The sequence below is a fragment of the Phocoena sinus genome, chromosome 6, assembly GCF_008692025.1.
Source record: "Phocoena sinus isolate mPhoSin1 chromosome 6, mPhoSin1.pri, whole genome shotgun sequence".
Classification (NCBI taxonomy): Eukaryota; Metazoa; Chordata; class Mammalia; order Artiodactyla; family Phocoenidae; genus Phocoena; species Phocoena sinus.
In genome coordinates this window covers 5,526,862-5,545,452 of record NC_045768.1, presented here as the reverse complement: position 1 = coordinate 5,545,452, position 18,591 = coordinate 5,526,862, and the positions used below count along the sequence as shown (strand labels likewise).

Here is an 18,591-nt window from a genome sequence, read left to right as displayed (position 1 = left end):
GGGTAACTACCTTGTAAATATATCATTTTTTCTCATTATTTATTTATTTTTTAAAAATATTTATTTATTTTGGGCTGTGTTGGGTCTTCGTTGCTGCGCGCGGGCTTTCTCTGGTTGCGGAGAGCAGGGGCTGCCCTTCGTTGCGGTGCGTGGGCTTCTCATTGCGGTGGCTTCTCTTGTTGTGGAGCACGGGCTCTAGGCATGCGGGCTTCAGTAGTTGTGGCACACGGTTTCAGTAGTTGTGGCTCACGGGCTCTAGAGCGCAGGCTCAGTAGTTGTGGTGCACGGGCTTAGTTGCTCTGCAGCACGTGGGATCTTCCCAGCCCAGGGTTCGAACCCGTGTCCCCTGCATTGGCAGGCGGATTCTTAACCACTGCACCACCAGGGAAGCCCTTTTCTCATTATTTAAATCTCTTTAAAAGATATGTCTTTTAAACAAAAGCAGAAATAACACACTGGCGTTTACAGCTTATGTAGAAGTAAAGTTTATGACAGCAGTAGCACAAATGGGAGTGGGAAAATGGAATTATACTGTTGTAAGATTCTTATACTATATGTGAAGTAATATATCATTTTCAAGTAGATTGTGATAAGTTAAAGATGTATATGATAAACTCTAAAGCAGCAGAGTTATAGCTAATAAGCCAACAGAGATAAATTATAATAATGAAGATATTTAATTAATACAAAAAAGGGCAGACAGAAAAACTTGGAAAAATGAACAAAGAACAGATTACATAGCAGTACATCTGAAACTTATTTTTTAAAAAAGAACAGATTGGATATATATAAAATAGCAAAATGGTAGATTAAATTCCATATTGATATTATATTAAATATAAAAGTCTAAATGTCCCAATAAAAAACAGAGACTGTCAGATTGGATAAAAAAGTAAGACCCGTTTATATGTTACCTACAATGAACCCACTTTTAATATAAAGATACAAATAGATTAAAAGCAAAAGGGTGGAAAAAGTTGTACCAGGTCAACATTAATCAAAAGATTAAATTGAATGTCTATATCAGACAAAGTAGATTTCAAAACAGAGCATATTACCAAGGATAAAGAAGTCATTTCGTAATGGTAAAGAGGTCACTCCAATAAGAACATATAATCCTAAGTGTTTATATATGTATTAGAGATTCAAAATACATGAATCAGAAACTGATAGAACTGCAAGGAGAAATCCATAATTATATTTGGAGATTTTAACACCTCTCACTCAATTGATAGAACACATAGACAGAAAATCAATAAGGATATGGAAGATTTGAACAATATAATCAACTGTCTTGGCTTAATTAACATTTATAGAACACTCTACCCCTCCACCCCAAACAGTAGAATACACATTCTTTACAAGTGCACATGAAACTGTTACCAAGATAAATCATTTTCTGGGCCATTAAAAAAAGTCTCAATGAATGTAAGCTGATACAAGTCATAGAAAGTATGATCTCTGACCACAGGGGAATTAAATAAGGAATCAGTAACAGAAAGATATCTGGAAGAGCTTTCAATTATTTGGAAACGAAATAACACACTTTTAAATAAACCATGAGTCAAAGAAAAAAAAAATCAAAAGTGAAATTAGTAAGTATTTGGAACTGAATGAAGGTGAAAATGCAACATGAAATTTTGGGGATAGGGCTAAAGGGAAATTTATTTAACACTAAAACCCTGTATTAGAAAAGAAAAAAAGCTTCAGATAACTGACCTTGGGATCCCATCTTAAGAAATTAGAAAAATGAAGGCTAGTGAAACCCAAATTAAGCAGAAAAAAAGGGTCAATGTGGAAATGAGTGAAATGGAAAACAGAAAAACCATGAAGAAATCTATGAAACCAAAAGCCAGTTCTCTGAAAAGAGCAATAAAATCGATAAACCTCTGGCCAGACCAATCAGGAAAAAAAAGAGAAGACAAAAATTTTAATAAGTAAACCAAATAGCAACCTAGAAAAAACAGACAAGTTCTTTGAAACACACAAACTGCCGAAACTCACTCAAGAAGAAACAACCACAATAGGCCCAAATCTATTAAAGAAACTGAGTTTGTAGTGTAGTTAAAAACCTTCCCACAAAGAAAATGCCAGGGCCTGATGGTTTTACTGGTGAATACTACCAAACATTTAAGAAAGAAACATTACAAATTCTATACAGCCTTTCCAGAAATGAGAAAAAGAGGGAACAAACACTTCCCAGCTCATTCTTCCAGGTAAGCATTACTGTGAAGATGCTCCCTCTTAGTCTCTTCTCCCTGTGCGGCCAGAGTAATCCTTTTAAATCTAATCAAATCCCAGTCTCTCCTCATCCCCAAACCTCCAGTGCCTTCCCAGCTCCTTCAGAGTAAAAGCCAAAGCTCTGGCAATCACCTCAGGCAGACAAGATCTCCCCACCTCCCTGCAACTTCTGACTAATGTCCTTTTACTCTCCCTCTTACCTACTCTGTTCCATTCACATTGACCTCTTCGCTCTTCCTTGGACCTCCCCCAGTCATCCTCCTTGCCCCATTGACTTTGCAATTGCTGTTCCCTGTGCTAAGAAAGTGCCTCCCCCATAGTTCACGCTACCTCCTTTGGGTCTTTGCTCAATTGTCATCTTCAGTGATGGTGTTTCTGACCACTTTATTTAAAATTATAATCTCAGTCCCCACTCTTCAACCTCAGCAACCCCATCCCTCTTACCTGCTTTTTCTCCCTAGTGGTTTTTACTCTCTTATGTATTCTTAAATTTATTTTGTTGTCTGTCTCCCCTACCCGCAATGGAAAGTGAACTATCGAGGGGCAGGGATTTTTTCCCCATATTCTACCTGTTGTAACCCTAGAGCGTAGCACAGTACCTAGCTCTTAGTATGTACTCTGTAAACATTTGCAGAATATTTCTCTCTTAATGGTGCTCTCTTTGCTTTGTTCTCAAAAAAAAAGAAAGAAAAAGAAAACCACCTTCCTGTCTAAAGTGATATATTCTCAGATTGTCCCATAGTTTGATGACCAGGAATTTTTAAACCCGTGGATTTAGAAGAGGTGTTCCTCTCCTTTGTGGGGAAGGAGAGGGGTAATTACGAAAGCAACATGAGGAAAGGAGACCTGTCAGAGGAGTTCTTAGGCAGATCAGTTCTAGAAAGGTTGATGTATGAGATTGAGGCTTTGAAAGTTGATTCCTTTTTAAATAAGTACTTGCATACTTCTTGGAAAGCTTACATGAACCCCCATCCAGCATCGGTGTACCCCATTTTGAAGGCTAAGACCAAAGTTTATTTAACTTAATGATAGATCCTTGCTATTTAAACAATCTACAGTGAATATATGTGTATTCATATTCACTTGTATGTGTATGTGTAGGCAAGTCTGTAAATTCCCAGAAATTGAATTGCTGGGTCAAAGGGTAAATAAATGTGAGGTTCTGAGAGATATTGAATATTGCCAAATTTCACTTACGGGGCTTTTGAGAGCCAGGAATCAGGTATGCAAATCCTAGGCAGAGTCAAGAGCTATAGCAGCTATAGGACAGAGGTAATGGCAATTTTGTCACCTTAAGTAGTGGAAAGCTGCAGAATTAATTAAACGCTGCTTTCAGTCCTTAGGAGACCATGTACAAACCTGATAAGCCCCCGCCCCTTGTCTTTGTACAACTCACTGGCAGGAAGTTGAACACCCAGGGCTCTGGACGCTGTTTTTCATGAAGCTTTCTGGCTCACTTGCTCTGGAAATGTTGAGACAGGAATCAGTTGCAGCCAGCCAGGGCTGACTGTCCATGTTCTTGATGTGGTTTGCTGGAGACCTGCCCCTCATCCTCCTGTGGCCCAAAGGCTCCTAAATCCATTTGTGAGGATTGGTTGGTTGTGGGCACAGTCTAGATAAGGGAAGCCAGTTTTTTGGTACAAGTGCTGGCATTTGTAAGTTAGCAAACTTACTCTTTCTAGTCAGGAAAATGTCATTTTTATTTATTTTTTTTTTTGCGGTACGTGGGCCTCTCACTGTTGTGGCCTCTCCCGTTGCGGAGCACAGGCTCTGGACGCGCAGGCTCAGCGGCCATGGCTCATGGGCCCAGCCGCTCCACGGCATGTGGGATCTTCCCGGACCGGGGGCCGAACCCGTGTCCCCTGCATCGGCAGGCGGACTCTCAACCACTGCGTCACCAGGGAAGCCCGAAAATGTCATTTTTTAAAAGCCCTTGACAAGGAGAAAGAAAAATTTACCTTAGACCTTGAATCAGCTCACAGACTGAGAGCCTAGACAGATGATAACAGGCGTTTAGCTCAGCCTCCATTTTGCAGGTGAATGAGGCTCAGAGTGGGGGAAGTGCCTCCCACTGGAACCCAGGGCCCTGCTCTCTTGCAGGGCTTCTGTCTACCACCCACAGCTGCCTCTCTTCCACGGTCACCAGTGCTTTCCTATCCAGGCACGGGGAGGTTTGCATTAGAGAAAAGACGACCCTTTAGCATGGATTTCTACCACCTGTCATGACAATGGATAAAGCTACTTATCGGTGCTGTTTGTACTTCTGATATATATTCCACTTGGGGTCTTGTAGAGCAGAAGGAGCAAAGGGAAAGAAACCGAATTGTACAGACTGTACTCACTCTAGGACCACTAATATCGTTCTCACCAGCCAAATCAAGTCCAGCAATGGAGTGCCGTCTCACAGCCCCAGAGGAGCTCATTCACAGGGAAGCACCAAGCAGGGGCTCTGGCGGTGAGTGGGCTCCCCTGAGGAATGGGACATTTGAAGAAGGAAAACAGTGTGTTTATTGAGGTATAATTTACATATGGTAAAATTTGCCCCTTTCAGAGTATGAGTTTTGACAGTGCTTACAGTCATGTAACTGCCACCACCCTTGAAATCTAGAACCGTCCCATCACTCCCAGCCCCTCCCCCGCCAGCCCTAATTCCTTTGGTCGCCAATGCATCCTCCCAGCCCCTGCGACCACTTTTCAGTTTTCTGTCCTTAGGATTTTGTCTGTTACAGAACATCATAAATAGAATTATAAAGTGTTTACCCTTTTGAGTCAGGGTGTGTTTAAGATTCATCCGTGTTGTTGCATGCAGTCAACGTGGTTCATTCCTTCTTATTGCTGAGGAGCGTTCTGTTGTGTGAAGATACCCCAGTGTGTTTAGCCGTTCAGCTGTTGAAGGACATCTTGAGTTGTTTCCAGTTTTTGATGATAATGAAGAGAGCCACTGTAAATTCACATATAGGCTTTTGTGTAGACATTAGTTTTCATTTCTCTTGATTAAATAATTAGGAATGGAATTGCTAGGCCATATGTTAAGTGTATGCTTAACTTATGAGAAACTGCCCAGCTGTTTTGCAAAGTGAATGTACTATTTTGCATTCCCACCAGCAGTTCCTACCAGTTTGCGTTCATGCCAGTTGCTCCACATTTTTACCAGCACTTGATATTTTCTCCCAGTCTTTGACTTGTTCTTTTCGTTCTCTTAACAGTGTCTTTAGAAGAGCATGAATTTTGGGAATTCCCTGGCGGTCCAGTGGGTAGGACTCCACGCTTTCACTGCCATGGGCCCAGGTTCAATCCCTGGTTGGGGGGAACTAAGATCCTGCAAGCCTCATGGCACGGCCAAAAAAAAAAAGAATGGCATAAATTTTCAATTTTGATGGAAGTCCAATATATGAGTTATTTCTCTTAAGGTTCATACTTGGTATTCTACCTAAGAAATTTTGCCTAACACAAGATCACAAAGATATTCTTCTAGAAGTTTTATTTAACATTTAGATCTATAATCCATTTTGCATTACATTTTATATGTGGTGCATACTGACCAAGTGTCATCATTTTGTATATGGATGCACGATATTCCAGGACCATTTGTTCAAGAAACTATCCTTTCTCCATTGAATTGTCTTTGCACCTTTGTGGAGAATCAGTTCAGCACATATGAGTGGGCGACTTGTATCCTTTAACTGATTTCTAAATTCTGAAAGGAGAATGGTAAAAGGAAGAATCTTCCAGTCTTTCTATACTACTGATTTCTCCACTAGGAAGCCTCTCTTAACATCTGTAGGCAGAATTATCCACTTCTTCTGGGCTCCTTTTTATTATTATTTATTTATTTACTTATTTATTTGGCCGCACAGCACAGTTTGCGGGATCTTACTTCCCCGACCAGGGATTGAACCTGTTCCCTCGGCAGTGAAAGTGCGGAGTCCTAACCACTGGACTGCCAGGGCATTCCCTGGGCTCCTATAGCTATTATGCATACACTTATTATGGAATTTTTCTCACCCTTATGATTCCTTGTTTCAGGGTCTGCTCCTCTCTCCTTCCCACCTCTCTCTCAAGACCAAGCATCCTTGGAGGCCCAGAAGTATGTCTTCTTCCTTTTTATCATCTTCATCACCACTGGCTCTATAATGTTTGTTGAATGAATGGCCCTTTCTCAAATCTCTGATGACAAGTCACATCTTTGATTGACAAGTGATGACAAGTCAAGAGTTTTATGAGAGCTATACCAGTCAGATGAGGACCAAGAAGTGAAGATAAAGACCCAGTTCTCTTTAAAGCAGGAGCTGTTGCTTATTCCACTTTGGTGTGACCTCTGTTTTGCCAGGGACGCGTAGGGTGGGTCTGTCATACCAGGCACATTTGGGTTATTGGTGGAATCTCAGCTTCAGAGCATGCCTGGCTTCTTGAGTCCCTCTTCCTTTGGGATTCTTTCATGCTGGGCTTCAGTCACTGTGGCTTTGTTGGGAATACAACTCCCTGCTTCCCTTGAGTTGTTTTGGAGATCGGACAAGAAAAAGTAAGGGAAAACGCTGGGCAGTATTGAGAATTATTGACTGATTAACCTTTGAAATTCATTTGTTTATCAGAACCCTAAGACTCGTGAAATATTTATTGTTAATTCCAGTATTTCATTGGTTGCTTCTCCTTCCCCTAGTACTTTGGAAACATAATATTTACCACCTAGAAATTTTCCTACCTAGAAATTTTCCTACGATAGATCTTAAATATTCTTCTTAACGTTTTGATCTCAACCAATTTACTCTGATTCTTGGTTTCTGTGAGAAGTTTAACAGTTTGGACTGTTTGTCCAGAAGATGGGTGGTGCCAGGGTGTATATTTGGGAACTCTTAAAGTTGCAGCCCTTCAGGACTCTGTGAAGGCTGCAGACAGGAGAGCGGCAGTTACTTGTGAGAGTATCCAGGTGCTTCCTATGAGTGGGAGATGTGTTTCTGTGCCTTTCAGCCTTTGATGTGCCAGGCTGCCGGCGTTCTCAGATGTCTCTATTTTAATCAACCTGGGCTACATCTCCCACTCCCACCCAGGTCTTGATTATCTTAGTTGTATATACAGTCCTCCCCCTCACATACACTCCTTAGCCAGGAGTATGCTGGGAGTCAGTAGAGGTGTCAGGGCTGGGTGGAACTGGTGCGCGTTTCCTCTCCGGGAATGTGGCTCTTATTAGAAGCATCTCTCAATAAGATGCCACGTACCTGCAACACACAGAGTATGGTCTTTTTAGGTTCACAGCATGGAACTGAGCAGCCAAACGTATTGCATTTCTAATCCTCTGTCTCATCCTTTCTATGACATCCAATCAGGAAATGGGGTCAAACTCTTAGAACACATTGCTTTCTCCCTTTTTTTATTAACATTTTTTGAGGTAAGATTTACATGCCATAAAATTTACCATTTTAGTGTACAATTCAGTGATTTCTAGTAGATTTATATAGTGTGCAGCCATTACCACAGTCCAGTTTTAGAACATTTCCATCATCCCAAAAAGATCCCTTGTGCCCCTTTGCAGTCAGTCCCACCCCCATGCCCAGGCAGCCGCTAAATCTGCCTTCTGTCTCTATAGATTTGCCTTTTCTGCACATTTCCCATAAATGGAATTATACAATATGTAGTCTTTGTGACTGGCTTCTTTCACATCACAGTGTGTTTTTGAGGTTTACCTGTATCGTAGCACATATCAGTACTCCATTCCTTTTTATTATTGAATATTATTCCATTCTTTGGATATACATTTTGTTTATTAATTCATAAACTGATGGACTTTGGATTGTGTCCAATTTTGGCTGTTATGAATAATGCTTCTGTGGACATTCATGTACAAGTCTTTGTGTGGACATGTTTTCATTCCTCTAGGGTAGATTCCTAGGAGTAGAGTTGTTGGGTCTTACAGTAAGTTTATGTTTAACTTTTTAAGAAACTACCACAGTGTTTTCTATAGTAGGGCTGCACCATGTTATGTTCCCCCCAGCAGCGTATGAGTGTTTTAGTTTCTCCACATCCTCACCAACACTTGGTTTTGTCTGTCGTTTTGATCATAACTATTTGAGTGGCTGTGAAGAAGTACCTCGTTGTGGTTTTAGTTTCCATTTCTGGAATGACTAATGATGCTGAGCGTCTTTTCATGTGCTTATCAGCCATTCATATTTCTTCTTTGGTGACACATCAATTTAAATCTTTTATCCATTTTTTAATTGGTTTGCTTACTGTCTTATTATTGTGTGTTGAGTTCTCTGTATTCTGGATACAAATTCTTTATCAGATATGTGATAGAACACAGAATTTTTTAATCCTCCTCACACCAGTACCAGAGACGCTGGAAAGGGGAAGGGACAGTTAAGGTAGCAATAATAATTAATGTGTAATTTTTGAGTCTTTGTTATGAGCTGGATACTGGACTATGTGTTTCACAGCGATCGTTTAAGACACTTTCTCATTTTCTAAAGGTTATATGATAATTTCAAACGCTTGCTCTTCAATTAACAGTTTTTAATAGATAAAGAAAAGAAACAATTGATTTGGGAAATTCTTAGATTTACGGGAGTTAAAACTGGTCTTTTAGTATTACCGTAAAGACTAAATGGCTGTTATACAGATGCAGAATACCAGCGGTTTAAAACAGTTAGATGTTTATTTCTTGCTTCTCTTAACAGGCTGACATTAGCAGTCCTGCATGTGTATGGGAACTCCACAGAATCAGACACCTGCTATGTTGTTACTTTTAAGGTGTGGATTCTACCTCAGGATCCAAATGGCCACTCCAGCAAGCCTGTCCCCTTGCAGGCAGTGGGAAGTAGAAAAGAGAGGGAGAGTATTCTCATTCCTTTTAAGAACCTGACCCAGAAGTTGCATGTATCGGTGCTGCTCGCCATCTCATTGGTTAAAACTTAGTTACATGGTAATGACTAGGCACAAGAGGGACTAGGAAATGTAGTCTTTATTCTGGGGCCATGTGTCCATCTAAAACTTAAGGGTTGATGGTGAGAGAGGAGAACAGATGTTAGGGGACATTGTTGGGCTTGGCAGTTCCTGTAACTAGTCTGTGTGGGATTCCCATTACTTTTTCATCAAAGAAAGTCTAGTTGATATGAGGTTATTGGCCTAAACCTTTTGGAGCAGTTCATTTTACTTTTGTTTTAGAATTGCGCTAGAATGTTCTTAATGGTGAAGTAGCCATAAATATGAATTACTATTGCTTAGGGAATGTGAAGATACCTTAGTGATTAAATACAATTCTGGAGTTGCTTTACTGAATACAGATTTTATATACCAGCTCGTAGGAAGGGTAGCAAACAAGAGGACAGCTTCTGCCAGGTTGACTTTGTTTTGCAGTTTTCTTTTCAAGTGGCTCTTTCCTCCTGACAGTGCCATTTAATGAGCAGTTTCTCCAATGTTAACCGTAGCTGTTCTTGTCTGGTTAGTATGTAGTTCTGGATCAATATGCCAGATCTGTCTCTTTAGGAAGAAAAAGAGCAGTACTCTTTCATTTAGAGATGTCATTACTTGTCTAAGGACAACAGTAATTTCTAACACGTGTAGGGAAGCAATCTTCTGGATCCATTTGTCCTTTGTATGTTTAAAACCCTGACAACAAAACAAACTGGTACTGAATGTTTTGAAGAAACAAACATTAACGCTCTCTGAGTGTTTCATTTCTAGGTTTTCAGGCCTTGGTAACATTACCAAGAAATCTGCTTTCCCGGGTGCAGCTCTATTGCTGAGAAGATTTTAATATCAAAGGAGCCCATACTTTTACAGCCCACTTCAGCTGCCCCAGAGATAACTTGGATAAACATGGGCTCCTTCACGTACCTCCTAATCCCTGCTGGGTCTTACACTGTGGGGAGGTTCAGACAACTTGTTTTCTTTCCCTTCTGGCCCTTCTCTCTACACTCCCCTCCAGCTGCCTTCCTTCCCCCACCCCCAAAGTAACGTGATCTCCTAGGCCTGGTCTGCTGCTTTGGCAGATTCTTTTAGTCTTAGAGAAAGAGAGGAAAAAAATTAACCATTGGTTTTCCAGTTCAGACTTAACAAAACTATAAAAGCCAAAAGCAGTACCAGTGTTTGAAAATAAAAGTATTGTTTGTAAATAACCAGTGCTTGGGCTTTTCTTTTATCAACCAGTTCTACTTAAGGCAGATTAAATTTACCTTATCATAATGATGATAGTTTATCGCCTTTAGATTTTTGCAACATTGCTACTTTTGACTTGTTTGTTTTGTAGATATCTTAATCCTTATTCATTATTCAGATTAAAAACAAACAAACAAGACTTTCCACGATTTAAAATAAAATTCTGTGGCATTTATTTCAAAAGTTAACCAAAGTAAAAGGGAAAAGACAATTCATGAAATCATGCAAAACCTCTTTAAGCTGAATTCAAGCACTTAGATTTTAATAAGAATATCTCAAACTATTTTTGTTTAATAACATAACTGTTTATAATTTAACTTTACGTTATGTGACCGGATTTAAGAATTCAGGGTTTGGTTGTTTCTTCACCACCAGCAATATTAAGATTTGAGACCTGTAGTTTGCAACAAATTTTAAATACTTTTTCAGCCTGGTATCCTAAAACTAGTCTGTCAGCTCTTAATTATGGGTGCCTAGTGGGTGTCACATAATCGAAAAAATCTAGCAAGGTGGTTTGGAGATCTGGGCTCTTTTCCTGGCTCTGCCACTAACTTGCTATGAGACCTTGTACAAGTTTTCTTAGCCTGTTTGTGCCTCAGTTGTCTCATCTGTAAAATGGTCGAACTAGATTCTTTTTAATTAATTAATTATTTATTTATTTATTTTTGGCTGTGTTGGCTCTTCCTTGCTGCGCGTGGGCTTTCTCTAGTTGCGGCGAGCGGAAGCTACTTTTCGTTGCGGTGCACGGGCTTCTCATTGTGGTGGCTTTTCTTGTTGCGGAGCACAGGCTCTAGGCACGCGGGCTTCAGTAGTTGTAGCACGCGGGCTCAGTAGTTGTGGCTTGCGGGCCCTAGCGCGCAGGCTCATTAGTTGTTGCACACGGGCTTTGTTGCTCCGTGGCATGTGGGATCTTCCCAGACCAGGGATTGAACCCGTGTCCCCTGCATTGGCAGGCGGATTCTTAACCACTGTGCCACCAGGGAAGTCCCAAAACTAGATTCTAATTTAAAATGATTAAAGTTTGCAGACCTGTTTTTATTTCTATTACCTCCCCCAGGCCCCACTGGAATGATAATAAAAAGATCTTTTGAAAAGTGAAAATGCATAAGGACAAAACGAACCCAAAGGGGAAAGTAGATAAGAAAGGTGAACACATTTTTGGAAAATGAGAGGCAGTCAAAAGCGTGGTAATAGACTTAGCAGAATCGAAGAAGCTGAAGCCTAACCTCTTCTAAGAGAGACATTGATTAGAAGTAAGCCAGTTTACTTGTAAGAACCTGAGAGAAAAAGTCAGAAATTAGAGGCATTAGTACCACAGAAAGCAGGGGGTCGTGAGGCCTTAACTGAAATCAAGGGGATCAGTTGGAAGTCTGTAAAGGACTTTTTAGATTCTTCACACCCTTCCCCATCCCTGTACAGCCGAATGACCACTTCTGTTTCCCACCTACATGAGAGAGAAGTATTATGGAGAAATTGCCCTATAAAGGCTCCAGACTCAGGGATATTACCCCCAGCTGGGGTGCAGGTAAGCCATTGGACTGAAAACAGTGGGGTGGGCAAGAGCAGATTTTTTTTTTTTTTTTAAGTCTGCGTGCTGAATAATGAGATTCTAAGGCCTCTTCCAATACCTGGTAGCCAGAGCCCTAACAGAGAAGAGATGGAAAGATTCTTTTCTAGAGAAAAAAAACAAAAAAATAAAATTGAATGGTCCCAGAGAAAAGCCCATTTGGGGGGTTCTCTTGATGGAAAAGTAGGCTCACCACCTTCTTTCACTGAAGTCCACATGTTGTGCCACTTCCATGCATATTTTTTCAGTTCCTCTTTCATGTATAATGAATGGACAGCCAAATTAAAAGTCTCTACATGATAGATAGAGGGTAAAACAAATTCACAGAGAAAGGGAACATGGTAGAAATAAAGACAATGCAGGAAACAGAAGAAGAGTTCAGAAGAACTATTCACTGCTCTCCTCAGAGAAAAATACAGCAAACGTCAAACAACAGTGTGTTATTAAAAAGTAACAATCAGAATAAAATGAGCTCTTTTTTTTTTTAAATGAGCTCTTTAATACTGAAAACATGATATAAAATTTAAAATTCAACACAAGACTTGGCAAATAGTCCATCTCAGAAAGCAAAACACAAGACAAAGACTTAGACAACAAAGGAGAACACATAAGAAGATTAGAAGCTCAATCCCAGGGCTTCAGTATACATCTGGTAGGAATTCCAGAAAGAGAGAAAATGGAGGAGAATTTAGGAGACAATAAGTATCAGAAAAATTCCAGAGCTTAGTGAAGTATTTTCTGGAGTTAAATGACAAATCTTTGAATTGCATTGGCTCCCTGAGTACACAGAATATATATATATATATATATATATATATATATATATATATATATATATATATAGTCCAAGCCATATCATTGTAAGATTTCAGAACACCAAGAATATTAGAAGATCCTAAAAGCTTCCAAAGAGAAAAGCAGGTGATATATAAAGGATCAGGAGTCAGAGTGGAATTGCATTTCTAAACAACAATACTGAAAACTAGAAGATAGTGGAGAAATGCCTTCAAAATTAAGTGGGGAAAATGATTTTCAACCTAGAATTCTATACCCAGCCAAACTGAGTGGAATGGCAAGGCATTTTTTTAGACATGCACCTCCCCTCACCCTGCCAGGAAGCTACTGGATGATGAATTCCAGCAAGATAAGGATGTAAGTCAGTACACAGAACTGAGCATATTTTAAGTGTCTTAGTATTTGGAAAAAATTCTACTAGGTGTTTGGCAGGTATTTGAAATGTTTGGGGAAAAAACAGTAATAGGCATAGAGAAGACGAATCAAATGAAAAAATCAAGGCAATTAATATCCCCAGGATAAACAAAGTTATATAATAAAGGAGACATTCATAGTATATTATTGGTGGAGCAATGAACAATATTTATATCATCATAATAATATCAACACTGACCAATGATTTAACCAAAAATCGTGATTTTATTGTTATGGGAAGTTGGAGATGGTGATAGTATAATACTACTATAATAAGTTAATATATAATGTGGAAAGCTGATGAATCAGAAACAACAATATGAGGATATTAAAAATCTGAAGAAGGCTGCCTGTGGGGAAACAGACAAGGGGATGGAGTCAGGGGACTACTGATTTTATTATAAGACTTTTAGTACTATTTGATTCTTAACCGTGTACGTATTGATATATTACTATGATTAAGAAAAATTAATAAAAAATATTTAGGGCATACCAACAATATTAGTTTCTTCCAGGAGAAGAATTGTTTAATCATTATGTTTGACTTGTTGATTATAAAAAATATAATAAAATCTGACTAAAATGAGATTTTCTAGAAAGTGGATGTAATTACTCTAAAGCAGTTTAGATTTGGCCCCCCCATTAAGAATTGTAGCTCTGGGGCTTCCCTGGTGGCGCAGTGGTTGAGAGTCCACGTGCCGATGCAGGAGACACAGGTTCGTGCCCCAGTCCAGGAAGATCCTACATGCCGCGGAGCGGCTGGGCCCGTGAGCCATGGCCACTGAGCCTGCGCGTCCAGAGCCTGTGCTCCACAACGGGAGAGGCCACAACAGTGAGAGGCCCGCGTACCGCAAAAAAAAAAAAGAATTGTAGCTCTGTAAATACCAAAGGGCCTAACAAAACAAGCAGTGTTATATGAAAGACAGTCCTATGTGTGGCCTGCACATCAAGTTCTGGGCCTGAAATAGGCCCCCACTAAAGACGTGGGGTGTGGAGTTTGTGTTTTGCCACAAAGCTGTGGTTGTAAAACTTTGGCTTTAGGATTAAAGATAGGACTCTGTGTGACATTGAACCTTGGTTGCTACTCCTACCCCACAGCTAGTGTTTCTTTCCCTTAATAAAATAAGTTGATTTCCTCGTCCCTTGGAAAACCTCCAGACTGCTTTCACTCCCTCAGACTGTGCTTTCTGGAATCAGCTGCACATATCACATTTGTTAATTTTAGTTCTTGACTTACGGGAGTAAGACTTAGGCAGGTAAACAGACCATCACCTGATATAGTTAAGAGGCCTCTTTTGGAAATAACAATAGTTATTGACCACCTTCTCTGCATTGGGCACTTTCCATACATTATTTCCAATCTTCATAACCCAGTGAGAGAGCTACTCTTAAGTCCATCCCCCAATTTTACAGACTAGAAAATTGAGTCACTTGCCCAAGCTATCACAGTGAGTGGCAAGTTTGAGACTGAGTTTAAGTTTGCGAGATGTCATACCTCATTCAGTCCCCACTGTGTTGCCTCCCCCTCTCACCTGGTTTCCCCATACCAGAGTCCCTGGACCTTTCTGACACTTGACCAATAAACAGTGTAATCTCACTGAAAATGTATGATACCTAAAGGGTTGCTTGTATGCCCTTTACCGGGGCGAAAGTGGGTATGATTGATGTGATATTCTAAGTTGCATTCTCCAGTGGGTTGAGCCCACATCACTAGGGAACCTGGCAGTCTCTCACTGGACAGTGTCTGCAGAATCAGAGGATGTGGGCTGTGTTGGCATGTGAAATAGCATACACATACCTCAAGATCTTTGCTCTTTCCTCCTAAAGTTATTAACTGGGCTGGAAACAGTGAAGGGATCAGTCAGATCTGGGACCATCTGGTCCTGGGGGCCCCAAACCAGGCACCATGTCAGATTCATCTGTCTGCCTTAAACTCCCACCGCCATCCTGCTGCTCCCAGGTGGAGATTCCGCATCCTGCATCTGTGTCCTGCTTTCTTCCCTTGACCAACTTCTGTGGTGGGCCCTTGTCCACCCATCCACCCTGCTTTTAAAAAAATAGGACTGAACTCCAAACTTTAAAAAAATTCAATCTGTATCCAAAATTTTCAGAGAAGAGTTCTCTTTTGGTAACTTGTTTAGAGTTATACAATTTCTTTAACTCACAAATTGCTTTCAAATGAATAAATTTTAGAAATATCCGTCCCTGTTTGTCCTATTCCCAGGGAAAATAAGAAGCAGCTCTTCCCACGTCCAAAACAGTGGTTTTTAAACTTAAGTGTGAGGACTTCCCTGTGGTCCAGTGGTAAAGAATCCACCTTCCAATGAAGGGGACGTGGGTTCGATCCCTGGTCGGGGAACTAAGATCCCACATGCCGTGGGGCAACTGAGCCCGCGCGCCACAACTACTGAGCCTGTGCACCTTAGCAAGAGAGCCCACGTGCAACAACTAAGACCCAATGCAGCCAAAAAGAAGAAAGAAGGAAAATAATAAACATAATTTTTAAAATGTCTAATATATGCACACAGATCATCTGGGGAACATGTTAAGATACAGCCCGCTCCGTATATTCTGATTGTGTAGGTCTAGAACGGAGATCAAGAGTCTGCATTTTAAGTAAGTACCCCAGGCGATTCAAAATAGGTTGTCCATGGACTGTACTTTTAGAAACACGCAGCTCAGATCCCATACTTTAAGGACCTTTATTCTTTCTTTCTTAATATTCTTAATATATTTTAAAATATTCTTAAATATCAATCGTTCTAATTCCCTGAATTGTTTTAAGACACACTTTTCAATAGTTAATGATTTTTATTTCATCCTCTGGCTTTGCTACAGTTATCCACCGTTCACGTAAATTGCAAATTATGTCCATTTTGGAAAGTTCAAGGGCTTTAGACCTTACTACTTCTAGGTGTGTGAACCTGGACAGAATACTTACCTGTCCCAATCGCTGCTTACCCCCGTTTCCTTACCTGTGAAATGAAGTTAAACTACACAAAATTCGTAGGGTTTTTGGGAGGCTTGTGCCTGGCACATATTAAAAGTATAATTCCTTTCCCAAACTGAATGTAATGTAGCAAACACGTTAGTTCACAGTCTTTTTAATTTCTTTGTTTGTTTTCCTTTTTTTTTCTTCTTTAAGTTAATGGCTTTTAGGTTTAAGGTTGCTTAGAGGGAATCCTTCTCAGGCCTTTCTTCATTCTAGTAAGGAGATTGAAGCTCTCTTATTTGCTTGTAACAGAATGGTTTTTGTATCTTGTGAATAAGCTTCAAAGAGCATCAAAAGCCAGATCTGGAAAGAACAGTACTGGTTTAATTTGGTGCTGTGCAGCTTGACGATGTTTTCAATATTCGTTGCTGCTAATTCAGAGTGTTTTGCCAGACCTGTTCATGTATGGTTTTATAACTAAGTTTTAAAAGATTTGGACACAGTTTATAAGCATTACTCATTTTAAGAGTTTTTAAAGGGATAAAGTCATTTTATTTTATTTGATTATTTATTTATTTATTTAGGCTGCGCCTGACCTTCACTGCGGCATGCGGCTATTTAGTTGCAGCATGTGGACTTCTTAGTTGTGGCATGAGGGCTTCTCTTAGTTGCAGCATGCGGACTTCTTAGTTGCGGCATGCATGCGGGATCTAGTTCCCCGACCAGGGATCAAACCTGGGCCCCCTTGCACTGGCAGCGTGGAGTCTTACCCATTGGACCACCAGGGAAGTCCCCAAAGGGATATGGTCATTTTAGACTCAAGAGCAGAATATTAGTAACAGTCATTAGCTTTTTAAAATAAACTTACACCCTCATATAAAATATAGCACATGCAAACAAATACCTGGGCCTGTATTAATTGATAGAATTCAAGGATATGGTTAGAATTGCAAAAATGTCCATTAACGTATAATCCTTTGCATTAAGGTGCCTATTTGAATACAGCCCATTAAATCTTAAATGCTGTATAATGACAGACTTTATTATAGTCTGGTCCAAAGACCTTTAACTTTCTAAAATGGCACCAACAGTAGTTTTCAGCTTATTTGTACTGGTGGCACCCTTTGGGATTTTATTTTTGGCATTACACTGGAGGTTGAAAGTTTCAAGTAACACTAAACAAACTGGCTATCATTACAAACAGGCTCTCTAGCAGAATGATAGTGTCTCCCAGAATCTAGATGGCATCCACAGTCACTTGTCACCTGGTGGCCCTGTAGCCTTGTGTCTCCAGGCGATGGGAACTGCTATGTCTTCTTAGGTGCCTCTGAGGCCTGACCTGGTACTACAACACAAACCATAGGTCCCTTACTTGCAGTAGAAACACATTTTGTACATGAATCAGAATCTGACAGGACATCTCTAGAAAGTTAATGACACCCTGGCTGAGAAACCCTGTGATATACACTAGTCACATCCAGTCCAATCTTGAACTGTCCTGTACTAGTTTTGGCAGACCTGAGTGAAGATCTTGTTACTTAGCCATTCCGGGTGTACTGAAGATACCCAGGTTTTTGTCACTGCAGGTTAGGCTAGACCACAAACGAGTCCAGCTTTGCCTCTAGAGCTGATCACCGTAGCTGGGGTCTCTTGACCAAGGCTGCTTCTGAAACATATGACAACCTTAGTTATTTAAGCAAAGATATAGATATCCAAAGCTTTAATTTACTTGGAATTTATTCTTGGTGGGAAGGGGCTGTGTAATCCACTGGTCGGGAGCCTGATCCTTGGAGCTAGGTGGACCTGGGTTGAGTCCAGCTCCGCCTGTTTCCAGCCATAGGACTTTGGGCGAGGTGCTTGACTTCTCTAAACTTCAGATTTTTACCTGAAGAATCAGTTAATAATTCTGTTTTCCTCACAGGATAGTTGTGCAAATGGAATGTGGTAATGAACAGAGGGTGCTTCTCACAAGAGTCTGACTCATAGTAAGATCTCAGTACATGTCAGCTCTTAGTATTCATGTGCTCTAAGATGTGTACTAACTTAATTTTTCTCCCTATTGCAATTTAGTTATCTAACACTATTTAGATAACTTCACTTCCCTATTGTTACTGAAATCTATCTGATTTTATTTATTTATTTATTTTTGGCTGCGTTGGGTCTTCGTTGCTGCCAGCGGGCTTTCTCTAGTTGCGGTGAGTGGGGGCTATTCTTCGTTGAGGTGCACGGGCTTCTCTTTGCGGTGGCTTCTCTTGTTGCAGAGCACGGGCTCTAGGCGCACAGGCTTCAGTAGTTGTGGTGCACAGGCTTAGTTGCTCTGTGGCATGTGGGATCTTCCTGGACCGGGGCTTGAACCTATGTTCCCTGCATTGGCAGGCGGACTCTCAACCACTGCGCCACCAGGGAATCCCGGCAGGTGGATTCTTAACCACTGCGCCACCAAGGAAGTCCCTATCTGATTTTTATTAAATTATTTGATGATTGGATTCCA

At 40.5% G+C, this 18,591-nt stretch overlaps 1 protein-coding gene across 1 annotated transcript in view; it reads left to right on the top strand.

Annotated features, from left to right (window-relative positions):
• The window catches only part of ABL1 (ABL proto-oncogene 1, non-receptor tyrosine kinase), a 132,524-nt gene that overhangs the window by 67,794 nt on the left and 46,139 nt on the right, over window positions 1-18,591 (top strand). The gene's annotated exons all lie outside the window — the stretch shown is intronic.